The sequence below is a fragment of the Hyla sarda genome, chromosome 3 (genome assembly GCF_029499605.1).
Source record: "Hyla sarda isolate aHylSar1 chromosome 3, aHylSar1.hap1, whole genome shotgun sequence".
In the NCBI taxonomy this organism is placed as follows: domain Eukaryota; kingdom Metazoa; phylum Chordata; class Amphibia; order Anura; family Hylidae; genus Hyla; species Hyla sarda.
Genome location: NC_079191.1, coordinates 48,908,131 through 48,921,759, shown reverse-complemented (window position 1 = coordinate 48,921,759; position 13,629 = coordinate 48,908,131).

Sequence of the window (13,629 nt, the reverse complement as noted above, 5' to 3'; positions counted from 1 at the left end):
CGCGGTCACTTAACAGGATGATCGGATCGCCCTCAGCGTTGCCGCGGCGATCCGATCATCCTGCATGGCAGACGGAGGACCCCTCACCTGGCTCCGCTGCCTTCCGGGAGTCTTCTGCTCTGATCTGCCTTCCCGCAGACCAGAGCAGAAGATGACCGATAACCCTGATCAGTGCTGTGTCCTATAAATAGCACTGAACAGGATTAGCAATCGAATGGTTGCTATAAATAGTCCCCTATGGGGACTATTAAAGTGTAAAAATAAAATAAAAGTAAAAAAATAAAGTAAAAAATATGTGAAAAACCCCCTCCCCCAATAAAAACGTAAATTGTCCCATTTTCCCTATTTTACCCCCAAAAAGTGTGTAGTAAAAAAAAAAAAAAAAAAAAGTTATATACATATTTGGTATCGCCGCGTGCATAAATATCCGAACTATTAAAATAAAATGTTATTGATACCGTACGGTGAACGACGTGAACGTAAAAAAAAGGTCCAAAATAGCTGCTTTTTTTATAACATTTTATTCCAAAAATTTTTTTATAAAAAATGTAATAACTTTTGTGTAAGCAAATATGGTATTAATAAAAAGTACAGATCTCGGTGCAAAAAATTAGCCCTCATACCACCGCTTATACGGAAAAATGAAAAAGTTATAGGTCTTCAAAATAGGGGGATTGTAAACGTACTAATTTGGTTAAAAAGTTTGTGATTTTTTTTTTAAGCGCAACAGTAATAGAAAAGTATCTTATCATGGGTATCATTTTAATTGTATTGACCCAAAGAATAAAGAACACGTCATTTTTACCGTAAATTGTACGGCGTGAAAATGAAACCTTCCAAAATTTGCAAAATTGCGGTTTTCTTTTTAATTTCCCCACACAAATAGTATTTTTTTTGGTTGCGCCATACATTTTATGGTAAAGTGAGTGATGGCATTACAACGGACAACTGGTCGCGCAAAAAACAAACCCTCATACTAGTCTGTGGATGAAAATATAAAAGTTATGATTTTTTGAAGGGGAGGAGGAAAAAACGAAAACGTTAAAATAAAAGTCCTTAAGGGGTTAAAGGATAACTTTGGTTTAGGGTATGCCCAAAGTATGTATGGTTATTGTTTCTTGGAAGAAATATGGTAGTATATGGGGGAGATTTATCAAAACCTGTCTAGAAGAAAAGTTGCTGAGTTACCCATAGCAACCAATCAGATCGCTTCTTTCATTAAAGAGGATTAGTATACTTATACTTGTCCTGGGTTGTTAACCGGTTAAGGTTTATCGGGTACTCTGCTGCTCAGCGTTTGGAGCAAACTGTTCTGAACACTGGACCCGGGAGCTTGTGATGTCATAGCCCCGCCCCCTCATGCTGTCACACCCTGCCCCCTCAATGCTAGTCTATGGGAGGGGGCGTGGCAGCTGCCACGCCCCCTCCCATAGGCTTGCATTGAGGGGGTGGGGCTATGACGTCACAAGCTCCCTGCTCCAGCGTTCGGAACAGTTTGTTCCAAACGCTGAGCAGGGGAGTACCCCTTTAAGAGTATGAGTCCCGAAGCTTCTGTTAGAGCCGAGCAGCGGTCATAGGTGTGTACCACCACTCCATTTATTGTCTGTGATGGTTACCAGAGATAGCTGAGCACTGTACTTGCTAATAGCTGTATTGCTTTTGATCTGAGCTGCAATAAATAGCGCACCGCTGCATACAGTACCGGATCCCTGACCCCATCACTTTACTAAAAAGAGTCCGTGCTCCTAGCAGGATTGAGCTTTGCCTGGTGCTATACAGCCACAGGTGCAGTTGGCACTTGGTAGGAGGTGTACATTGTATACCTCCTGCCCAGTCAGGAACGTGTTAAGTAGTGATGTTGTAATAGTTGAAATCTTGCCTAAAGATGAATCATTTTAGGAGGTTTAAGCAAAAGTTTATCTGTAGAAGATTTTGTAAGACCTGTGTACAGCAGACTGCTGTGTGCATAAGGCGTATAATCACAAGATGTAGAAATGTTTGTGAATGTCTTATTCGTCTGAGTGAGTCTTAAATGGACACTGTCAGAATCAAAAACTTTTTGATTGTTGTACAAAACATTAACCTCTTGGGGACGCAGGGCGTATGCATGTGCCTTGCATCTCCGATCCTTAAGGACTCAGGGCGTACCTGTGCGGTGAGCGGCGGAGACCGGACCGGGATGCCAACTGAAATCACTCAGCAGGCATTCCGTGACAACGCCCAATCAATTCAGATCGTTGATTTGCGGCATTTCCGGGTCAATCGGGTCCCCAGTAACCCCGAAAAATCGGACAGCACCTATCACCCTTGAGCAGCAGGAGTGAGGTAGCATTGGTGCCACCTCACGATCGGCCTGAATCAGGACACCTGCTGTGTGGCTGTCCCTAACTGCACCCGCTCCGCCCCTGTTCCGGAGGGCACGAGCGGGTGCCGGGAGGCCTTACCGGAGGTTGGGGCCCCCCATCCCCGCCATCGGCGGCGGTATCGGGGCCCCAGGAGCGGCGGCAGGTGGATCATCACAGCAGCAGGAGGTAAGGCTGGCCGCCTGCTGTTGCTTAGCAACAACTCCCAGCATGCACAAAAGTGCATGCTGGGAGTTGTTATGCAACAGCAGACTACAACTCTCAGCATGCCCTTTGGTTGTTTGTGCATGGTGGGGGTTGTAATTATGCAAAAGCTGGTGGCATTTTTGTGCCTTCAGTTGTTGCATAACTACAACCCCCAGCATGTACGGACAGCCAAAGGGCATGCTGGGAGATGTAGTAGTGTACCTCCAGCTGTTGCATAACTAAATGTCACAGCATGCCCTTCGGCTGTCAATGCATGCTGAGAGTTGTAGCCTTGCAACAGCTGAAGGCACACTGTTTGCGAAACAGAGTTTGTTACCTAACTCAGTGTTTAGCAACCAGTGTGCCTCCAGCTGTTGCATAACTACAACCCCCAGCATGCACGGGCAACCAAAGGGCATGCTGGGAGTTTTTGTAGTATGCCTCCGGCTGTTGCATAACTACAAGTCTCAGCATGCCCTTTGGCTGTCCGGGCATGCTGAGTTGTAGCTTTTTGCAACAGCTGAAGGCACACTGGTTGCAAAACACTGAGTTTGTTACCTAAATCAGTATTTCACAACCAGTGCCACACCAGCTGTTGCAAACTATAACTCCCATCATGCACTGATAGACCGTATATGCTGGGAGTTGTAGTTTTGCAACAGCTGGAGGAGCACTGGTTGCGAAACACTGAGTTAAATAGCAAACTGTTGTGCAAACAGTGTGCCTCCAGCTGTTGCATAACTACAACCCCCAGCATGCACGGACAGCCAAAGGGCATGCTGGGAGTTGTAGTTTTGCAAAAGCTGGGGGTTTGCCCCCATGTGAATGTACAGGATACAGTGAGTTTCTCGCTGCAAGTTTATGATGCAGCTCAAACTCCCAGCGGAAAACTCTGTGAACCCCCGCCCGTGTAAATGTACCCTTTTTAGGTTTTTACCACTACACTACACAAAATAAAAAGTAAAACACCACATATACACATACCCCTACACAGTTGCTCCCCCCCCCCCCCAAATAAAAAAGTCTGGTACGGCACGGTTTCCAAAACGGAGCCTCCAGCTGTTGCAAAACAACTGCCAGTATTGCCGAACAGCCATTGACTGTCCAGGCATGCTGGGAGATTTGCAACAGCTGGAGGCACCCTGTTTGGGAAACCCTGCCAAAGGGTAATTCTTGCATCTGGGTCCGCCCCTAAGCAAATCCCTCATTTAGGCCTCAAATGCACATGGCGCTCTCTCACTTTGGAGCCGTGTGGTATTTTTAAGGCAACAATTTAGGGCCACATATGGGGTATTTCCGTACTCGGGAGAAATTGCCTAACAAATTTTGGGGGATTTTCTCTTTTTACCCCTTATGAAAAGGTAAAGTTGTGGTCTACACTTGTATGCTATTGTAAAAATTACACTAATATGCTGGTGTTGCCCCATTTTTTTCCTTTTACCTCTTGTGACAATGGAAATTTACAGAAATACCCCATATGTGGGCGTAAAATGCTCTGCGGACATACAACAAGGCTCAGGAGTGAGAGCGCACCATGTACATTTGAGGCCCAAATTGGTGATTTGCAAAGGGGTGGCTTACAGCAGTTCTGACATAAACGCAAAAAAAATAAATACCCACATGTGACCCCATTTTGGAAACTACACCCCTCACGGAACGTAACAAGGGGTATAGTGAGCCTTAACACCCCACAGGTGTTTGATGATTTTTGCTAGAGCTGGATGGGAAAATGAAAAAAAAAAGGTTTTCACTAAAATGCTGGTGTTACCCTAAATCTTCACAAGGGGAAAAAGCCCCCCAAAATTTGTAACCCCAATTCTTCTGATTTGTGGATGTAAAGTGCTCTGCCCCAATTCTTCTGATATGTGGATGTAAAGTGCTCTGCGGGCAAACTACAATGCTCAGAAGAGAAGGAGTGCCATTGGGCTTTTGGAGAGAAAATTTGTCTGGAATGGAAAGCCACGTGTTTACATCTAAGTGTCAGTGACATACCGCACCATTGTTTCGGACATTTCTGGATATATGATGGTAGAATTGACATCCTGTATCAGTACAGGCCAAGAGCCTTGTGTTGCATTCATATGACTTCTGTTATGAGTCTTTTTGCTTCGTTGGTTTGATAACATTTCACTTATTTGTTATCCTTTTGGGAGAGGCTTGTAAATTTTTAACACTCATTATCATTAAATCAACAATGTAAAACCTGCCGGGTGGAAGGGAAGAAGTGATTCCAGTATTTGCCTAAAGTTTTCTGGCCCTATTCAAAAAGCGACTGCCTAGTAGGTAAGAACCACAAGACATAAAATACATGCTTGCATAGTATGGGGAGGAGAGATTTCACTCAGGTCCAGATTTATAGGATAACAACATGGTTGATAAATAATAGAGACGGTCTTCTGGGGGACAGGAAGATGATGCGGTTGTTGTATATGGAGATGTGAAGACAAGTCTAAGTGCCCATACAGACCCCTGTCCACCAACATAAGTGCCTACAGTGGGTACATGAGCATCAGAACTGGACCTATGGAAGAAGGTGACCCAGTCTGATGGATCGCGTTTTATTTTACAACATGTGTGTCACTTATCTGTGGAAGAGATTGCACTATGAGAAGAAGATGGTGGAGGCAATGTATGGCTGGAAACCTTGGTCCCTGGTATCATGTGGACGTTACTGTGACATGTACCACTCCCCTAATAACTTTACAGACAAAGCAGTGGGATTCTTTAAAGGGGTACTCTGCTGCTCAGCGTTTGGAACTAACTGTTCCCAATGCTGGAGCCTGGAGCTCGTGATGTCATAGCCCCGCCCCTTCATGACGTCACACCCCGCCTCCTCAATGCAAGTCTATGGGAGGGGGCGTGACGGCAGTCATGCCCCCTCACATAGACTTGCATTGAGGAGGCGAGGCGTGATGTCATGAGGGGGCGGGGCTATGACATCATGAGCTCCCGTCTCCAGTGTTCGGAACAGTTTGTTCCAAGCGCTGAGCAGCAGAGTACCCCTTTAATGTCTGGTCTTTTTCAGCAGGATAATTCCTGGCCCACACTGCAACAATTGTCCAGAAATAAGGAATGTGACAGAGATAAAAGTGGAGACTCTGCTTCCAAATTCCCCAGAACTCAATTCGATTGATCATCTGTAGGATGTGCTGAAAGAAAAAGTCTGATTTGTGGAATCTGCACCTCACAGTGTACAGGACTTAAATGGGCACTGTCACTTGAAAAAACGTTTGACCTGCCCTAGAGACAGGCGGAGTCTGAGTTTAGGCCCCCACCAATCAGAATTCCACCCTATGGCTAGGATTCCACTGAGGTTTTTTTCCTACTAGCAAAAATGCCAGGAAAAACTGCCAGTGAAACTGCCACAGATTTTTTCTGGCGTTTTTCCTGGTGTGTGGAAACAGACAATTTTGCCACCTGTGGCAGTTTTCTCACTGTCTTCAGGTACCACTCTGTGGGTTGGATGCTGAGCGTAAGGAGTGATGAACAGCATCACTACTCTCCTCCCCCGGCCGTATAGTATTCAGGGGGGCATAGTGTACCCATATATACTATACAGGAGCCGGGAATCCCGTCACCAGACTGACAGGACTCCCTGCTCCTATAGCCCCTTTGGGCAGTGTACACTATATACAGCTATCTATACAGGGTGGGCCATTTATATGGATACACCTTAATAAAATGGGAATGGTTGGTGATATTAACTTCCTGTTTATGGCACATTGGTATATGTGAGGGGGAAATTTTTCAAGTTGGATGGTGGCCATTTTGAAGTCTGCCATTTTGAATCCATCTTTTGTTTTTTCAATAGGAAGAGGGTCATGTGACACATCAAACTTATTGGGAATTTCACAAGCAAAACAATGATGTTCTTGGTTTTAACGTAACTTTAGTCTTTTTTAGTCTCTTCTCCCACTCTTCACACACTGATCGCAACACCGCAGGAGAAATGCTAGCACAGGCTTCCAGTATCCGTATACACTGCTATATACTACTATATACACCGCAGGAGAAATGCTAGCACAGGCTTCCAGTATCTGTATACACTGCTATATACTACTATATACACCGCAGGAGAAATACTAGCACAGGCTTCCAGTATCCATATACACTGCTATATACTACTATATACACCGCAGGAGAAATGCTAGCACAGGCTTCCAGTGTCCGTATACACTGCTATACACTACTATATACACCGCAGGAGAAATGCTAGCACAGGCTTCCTGTATCCGTAGTTTCAGGTGCTGCACATCTCGTATCTTCACAGCATAGACAATTGCCTTCAGATGACCCCAAAGATAAAAGTCTAAGGGGGTCAGATGGGGAGACCTTGGGGGCCATTCAACTGGCCCACGACGACCAATCCACTTTCCAGGAAACTGTTCATCTAGGTATGTTCGGACCTGACACCCATAATGTGGTGGTCACCATCTTGCTGGAAAAACTCAGGGAAGGTGCCAGCTTCAGTGCATAAAGAGGGAAACATCATGTAGCAATTTGGCATATCCAGTGGCCTTGAGGTTTCCATTGATGAAGAATGGCCCCACTATCTTTGTACCCCATATACCACACCATACCATCAATTTTTGTGTTCCAGCAGTCTTGGAGGGATCTATCCAATGTGGGTTAGTGTCAGACCAATAGCGGTGGTTTTGTTTGTTAATTTCACCATTCACATAAAAGTTTGCCTCATCACTGAACAAAATCTTCTGCGTAAACTGAGGGTCCTGTTCCAATTTTTGTTTTGCCCATTCTGCAGCACCTGAAACTACAGATACTGGAAGCCTGTGCTAGCATTTCTCCTGCGGTGTATATAGTAGTATATAGCAGTGTATACGGATACTGGAAGCCTGTGCTAGCATTTCTCCTGCGGTGTTGCTATCAGTGTGTGAAGAGTGGGAGAAGAGGGTTGCATTGACAATCCAACACAATGGGCAGCACATTGAACACATTTTATAAATGGTCAGAAACTTGTAAGTAACTCATGAAAGAATAAAGTTACGTTAAAACCAAGCACATGACCCTCTTCCTATTGAAAAAACAAAAGTTGGATTCAAAATGGGCGACTTTAAAATGGCCGCCATGGTCACCACCCATCTTGAAAAGTTTCCCCCCTCACATATACTAATGTGCCACAAACAGGAAGTTAATATCACCAACCATTCCCATTTTATTGAGGTGTATCCATATAAATGGCCCACCCTGTAGATAGCTGTATATACGGGGAGATTTATCAATATCTGTCCAGAGGAAAAGTTGCTGAGTTGCCCATAGCAACCAATTAGATTGCTTCTTTCATTTTGCAGAGGCCTTGTTAAAAATGAAAGAAGCGATCTGATTGGTTGCTATGGGCAGAGAACATCCCCTTTCCTCCCTCGCTCCCTGTCGGGTCTGTGGAGCCCCGCCCCCTGGTGATGACATAATCAGGGTGCGGAGCTAAAGATGGCAGGCAGAGTGGTAAGTGAGAGGCTCTGTTCACATTGTACGTTTTGGATAATGTGAACAGACCCTTCTGCCAGTGTCTTCCCAGACGGAGACTCCAGCTGTTGCTAAACTACAAATCCCAGCATGCTGGACGTTGTAGTTTTGCAACAATTGGAGGCTCTCTGTTTGGGAAGACATTGCATTTTGGGCGCTCTCCCCTGCAGACAGCGCCAAAAATGTACTAACCCATTTTTTGTGTTTCTTTTTTCTTCTCGTTTCAGATCTGTGTATGCAGAGGATTACGGCAGATTCGGTGGACTACTGCGGATGAACAGGATTTTTTTCCATTTTAATAAAATAGCTAATGAGGGCTGTGGGGAAGTGTTTTTTTTTTTTTTTTTTTTTTTTATAATTTTTCCAATGTGTCTTTTTTTTAATTGAATTTTTAGGCTTAATTGTGGAAGCCGTCAGAATCCATTACTAAGGCTGGGTTCACACTACGTTTTGTCCCATACGGGAGCGCATACGGCAGGGGGGAGCTAAAAGCTCGCGCTCCCGTATGTGACCGTATGCGCTCCCGTATGCCATTCATTTCAATGAGCCGACCGGAGTGAAACGTTCGGTCCGGTCGGCTCATTTTTGCGCCGTATGCGCTTTTACAACCGGACCTAAAACTGTGGTCAACCACGGTTTTAGGTCCGGTTGTAAAAGCGCATACGGCGCAAAAATGAGCCGACCGTACCGAACGTTTCACTCCGGTCGGCTCATTGAAATGAATGACATACGGGAGCGCATACGGTCACATACGGGAGCGCGAGCTTTTAGCTCCCTCCTGCCGTATGCGCTCCCGTATGGGACAAAACGTAGTGTGAACCCACCCTAAGCCGGGCTTAGCATTAGCCCCAAAAACAGCTAGCGCTAACCCCCAATAATTACCCCCATACCCACCGCCACAAGGGTGTTGGGAAGAGCAAGTACCAACAGGCCTGGAGTGTCAAATATGGTGCTCCTGGGCCTAGGCGGTAACAGACTGGTGTTATTTAGGCTGGGGAGGGCCAGTAACAATGGTCCTCACCCACCCTGATAACAACAGGCTGTTGCTGCTTGGTTGGTATCTGGCTGAGAATAAAAATACGGAGAACCCTATGCGTATTTATTTATGAAAAAAAAACACGCATAGGATTCCATGCAGCAACGTCTTGACGTTGTTACTGGCCCTCCCCAGCCTATATGAAGCCTGCCTGTTAGCGCCTAGGCCCAGGAGCGCTATTTTTTGACGCCCCTGGCCTGTTGGTACCGGCTCTGCCCAGCACTCCTGTGGCGGTGGTTACTGTGGTAATAATTGGGGGTTAGCGCTAGCTGTTTTGTTTTTGGCTAACACTAAGCCCCGGCATAGTAATGGATTCTGTCAATAAGCCTAAAAATTCAATTAAAGAAAAAACAGGACACATTGGAAAAAATATATATTTAAAAAAAAAAAACACTCCCCCACAGCCCTCGTTCACAATTTTATTAAAGGAACAGAGCCTCATACTTACCAGCCTGGCTCCTGTCTGTAGCTCTGCCCCCCTAATGATGTCATCACTAGGGGGCGGAGCTGCACAGACCCAGCCAGGACTGGAGTGAGGGAGGTAGGGGTACTTCGTCTTCTGTATACACTATATACAACTATAGATAGCTGTATATTCTGTATACCGCCCAAGGGTTAACCTACATTGTCTAGCAGTGTAAGTTAACTCTTATATTGCTGGGCTGGTGCATAGCACACAGCTCAGCAAGGGGTTAAGTGAGCCAACAGTAGTATACACACCTGCTCTTCTTCCTTCTCTTTCTAGTTACAGGTACATTTTAATGATTCACTGCAAAGATCTTGATGCCAGATACCACAGGACACCTTCAGAGGTAAAAGCTACATATTTCAGTGAGTGAAGGCTGTCCTCTATATTAGGCAGGGGTTTTTAACCCCTTCAGGACCAAGCCCATTTTGGCCTTAAGGACCAGAGCGTTTTTTGCACATCTGACCACTGTCACTTTAAACATTAATAACTCTGGAATGCTTTTAGTTATCATTCTGATTCCGAGATTGTTTTTTCGTGACATATTCTACTTTAACATGGTGGTAAATTTTTGTGGTAACTTGCATCCTTTCCTTGTGAAAAATCCTAAAATTTGATGAAAAATTTGAAAATTTTGAATTTTTCTAACTTTGAAGCTCTCTGCTTGTAAGGAAAATGTATATTACAAATAAAAAAAATTTTTATTCACATATACAATATGTCTACTTTATGTCTGCATCATAAAAGTGACGAGTTTTTACTTTTGGAAGACACCAGAGGGCTTCAAAGTTCAGCAGCAATTTTCCAATTTTTCACAAAATTTTCAAACTCACTATTTTTCAGGGACCAGTTCAGGTTTGAAGTGGATTTGAAGGGTCTTCTTATTAGAAATACCCCACAAAAGACCCCATTATAAAAACTGCACCCCCCAAAGTATTCAAAATGACATTCAGTCATCATTTTAACCCTTTAGGTGTTTCACAGGAATAGAAGCAAAGTGAAGGAGAAAATTCACAATCTTCATTTTTTATACTCGCATGTTCTTGTAGACCCAATTTTTGAATTTATACAAGGGGTAAAAGGAGAAAATGTATACTTATATTTGTAGCCTGATTTCTCTCGAGTAAGCACATACCTCATATGTCTATGTAAAGTGTTCGGCGGGCGCAGTAGAGGGCTCAGAAGGGAAAGAGCGATAAGGGGATTTTGGAGAGTATGTTTTTCTGAAATGGTTTTTGGGGGCATGTTGCATTTAGGAAGCCCTTATGGTGCCAGAACAGCAAAAAACCCTCACATGGCATACCATTTTGGAAACTAGACCCCTTGAGGAACATAACAAGGAATAAAGTGAGCCTTAATACCCCACAGGTGTTTCACGACTTTTGCATATGTAAAAAAAATTTTTTTTTTCCACTAAAATGTGTGTTTCCCCCCAAATTTCCCATTTTTCCAAGGGTTAATAGCAGGAAATACCCCCCAATATTTGTAACCCCTTCTCTTCTGAGTATGGAGGTACCCCATAAGTTGACCTGAAGTGCACTATGGGCGAACTACAATGCTCAGAAGAGAAGGAGTCATATTTGGCTTTTTGAGAGCAAATTTTGCTCGGGGGGCATGTCACATTTAGGAAGCCCCTATGGTGCCAGAACAGCAAAAAAAAACACATGGCATACCATTTTGGAAACTAGACCCCTTGAGGAATGTAATAAGGAATAAAGTAAGCCTTATTACCCCACAGGTGTTTCACGACTTTTGCATATGTAAAAAAAAAAAATAATAATTTCCACTAAAATGTGTGTTTCCCCCCTAATTTCACCTTTTTGCAAGGGTTAATAGCAGAAAATACCCCCCAAAATTTGTAACCCCATCTCTTCTGAGTATGGAGGTACCCCATAAGTTGACCTGAAGTGCACTATGGGCGAACTACAATGCTCAGAAGAGAAGGAGTCATATTTGGCTTTTTGAGAGCAAATTTTGCTCGGGGAGCATGTCGCATTTAGGAAGCCCCTAAGGTGCCAGAACAGCAAAAAAAAAACCACATGGCATACCATTTTGGAAACTAGACCCCTTGAGGAACGTAACAAGGGGTACAGTGAGCATTTGCCCCCCACTGGTGTCTGACAGATCTTTGGAACAGTGGGCTGTACAAGTTTTCATTTTCATGGACCACTGTTCCAAAGATCCGTCAGACACCTGTGGGGGGTAAATTCTCACTGCACCCCTCATTACATTCCGTGAGGGGTGTCGTTTCCGAAATGGGGTCACATGTGGGGTTTCGTTTTTTTTGCGTTTGTCAAAACCGCTGTAACAATCAGCCACCCCTGTGCAAATCACCTCAAATGTACATGGTGCGCTCTCCCTTCTGGGCCTTTTTGTGCGCCCCCAGAACACTTTACACCTACATATGGGGTATCTCCGTACTCGGGAGAAATTGCGTTACAAATTTTGGGGGGCTTTTTTCCCTTTTACCTCTTGTGAAAATGTAAAGTATAGGGCAACATCAGCATGTTAGTGTAAAAAATAAAAAAATTTTACACTAACATTCTGGTGTAGACCCCAACATTTCCTTTTCATGAAGGGTTAAAGAAGAAAAAGCCCCCCAAACCTTGTAACGCAATTTCTCCCAAGTACAGCGATACCCCATATGTCGCCCTAAACTGTTGCCCTGAAATACGACAGGGCTCCAAAGTGAGAGCGCCATGTGCATTTGAGGCCTAAATTAGGGATTTGCATAGGGGTGGACATAGGGGTATTCTACGCCAGTGATTCCCAAACAGGGTGCCTCCAGCTGTTGCAAAACTCCCAGCATGCCTGGACAGTCAACGGCTGTCCGACAATACTGGGAGTTGTTGTTTTTCAACAGCTGGAGGCTCTGCTTTGGAAACAGTGGTGTACCGGACGTTCTTATTGGGGGAGGGGGGCTGTGTAGGGGTATGTGTATATGTAGTGTTTTTAACTTTTTATTTTATTTTGTGTTAGTGTAGTGTAGTGTTTTTAGGGTACAGTCACATGGGCGGGGGATTACAGCGAGTTTCCCAGCGCAAAATTTGCTGCATCTCAAGATGCGAGAAACCCACTGTAAAAGCCTGGCCCATGTGAATGTACCCTGTACATTCACGGGGGTGGCGGGGCGGGGGGGGCTTGGGGGGGGTTGCATCAGCTGTTGCAAAACCACAACTCCCAGCATGCATGGTCTGTTAGTGCATGCTGGGAGTCATAGTTTTGCAACAGCTGGAGGCACACAGGTTAGGAAACACTGAGTTAGAAACAGACAATGTTTCCCAACCAGTGTGTCTCCAGTTGTTGCAAAACTACAACTCCCAGCATGCCCAGACAGCTGAAGGGCATGCTGGGAGTTGTAGTTCGGCAACATCTGAAGGGCCAGATGTTGCTGAACTAAAACTCCCAGCATGCCTGGACAGTCAGTGCATACTGGGAGTTGTAGTTTTGCAACAGCTGGAAGAGCACAGATTGGAGACCATTATACAATGGTCTCCAAACTGGGGCCCTCCAGATGTTGCAAAACTACAACTCCCAGCATGCATGGTCTTTTAGTGCATGCTGGGAGTTATAGTTTTGCAACAGCTGGAGGCACACAGGTTAGGAAACACTGAGTTAGAAACAATGTTTCCCAACCAGTGTGTCTCCAGCTGTTGCAAAACTACAACTCCCAGCATGCCCAGACAGCTGAAGGGCATGCTGGGAGTTGTAGTTCGGCAACATCTGAAGGGCCAGATGTTGCTTAACTAAAACTCCCAGCATGCCTGGACAGTCAGTGCATGCTGGGAGTTGTAGTTTTGCAACAGCTGGAAGAGCACAGATTGGAGACCATTATACAATGGTCTCCAAACTGGGGCCCTCCAGATGTTGCAAAACTACAACTCCCAGCATGCCCAGACAGCCAAAGGCTGTCTAGGCATGCTGGGAGTTGTAGTTTTCAGACTCCTAGAAGCAGCAGTGAAGATCTTCACTGCTGCCTCTGAGGACTACATACTTACTTGCTGGTCCCGTCGCTGCTCGTCCACGTGGCTGGTCCTGCCGCTGCTCCTCGGTCCTGTCGCTTCTCCAGGTAAGTCCGCCGGTCCCCCCGTGTGCCG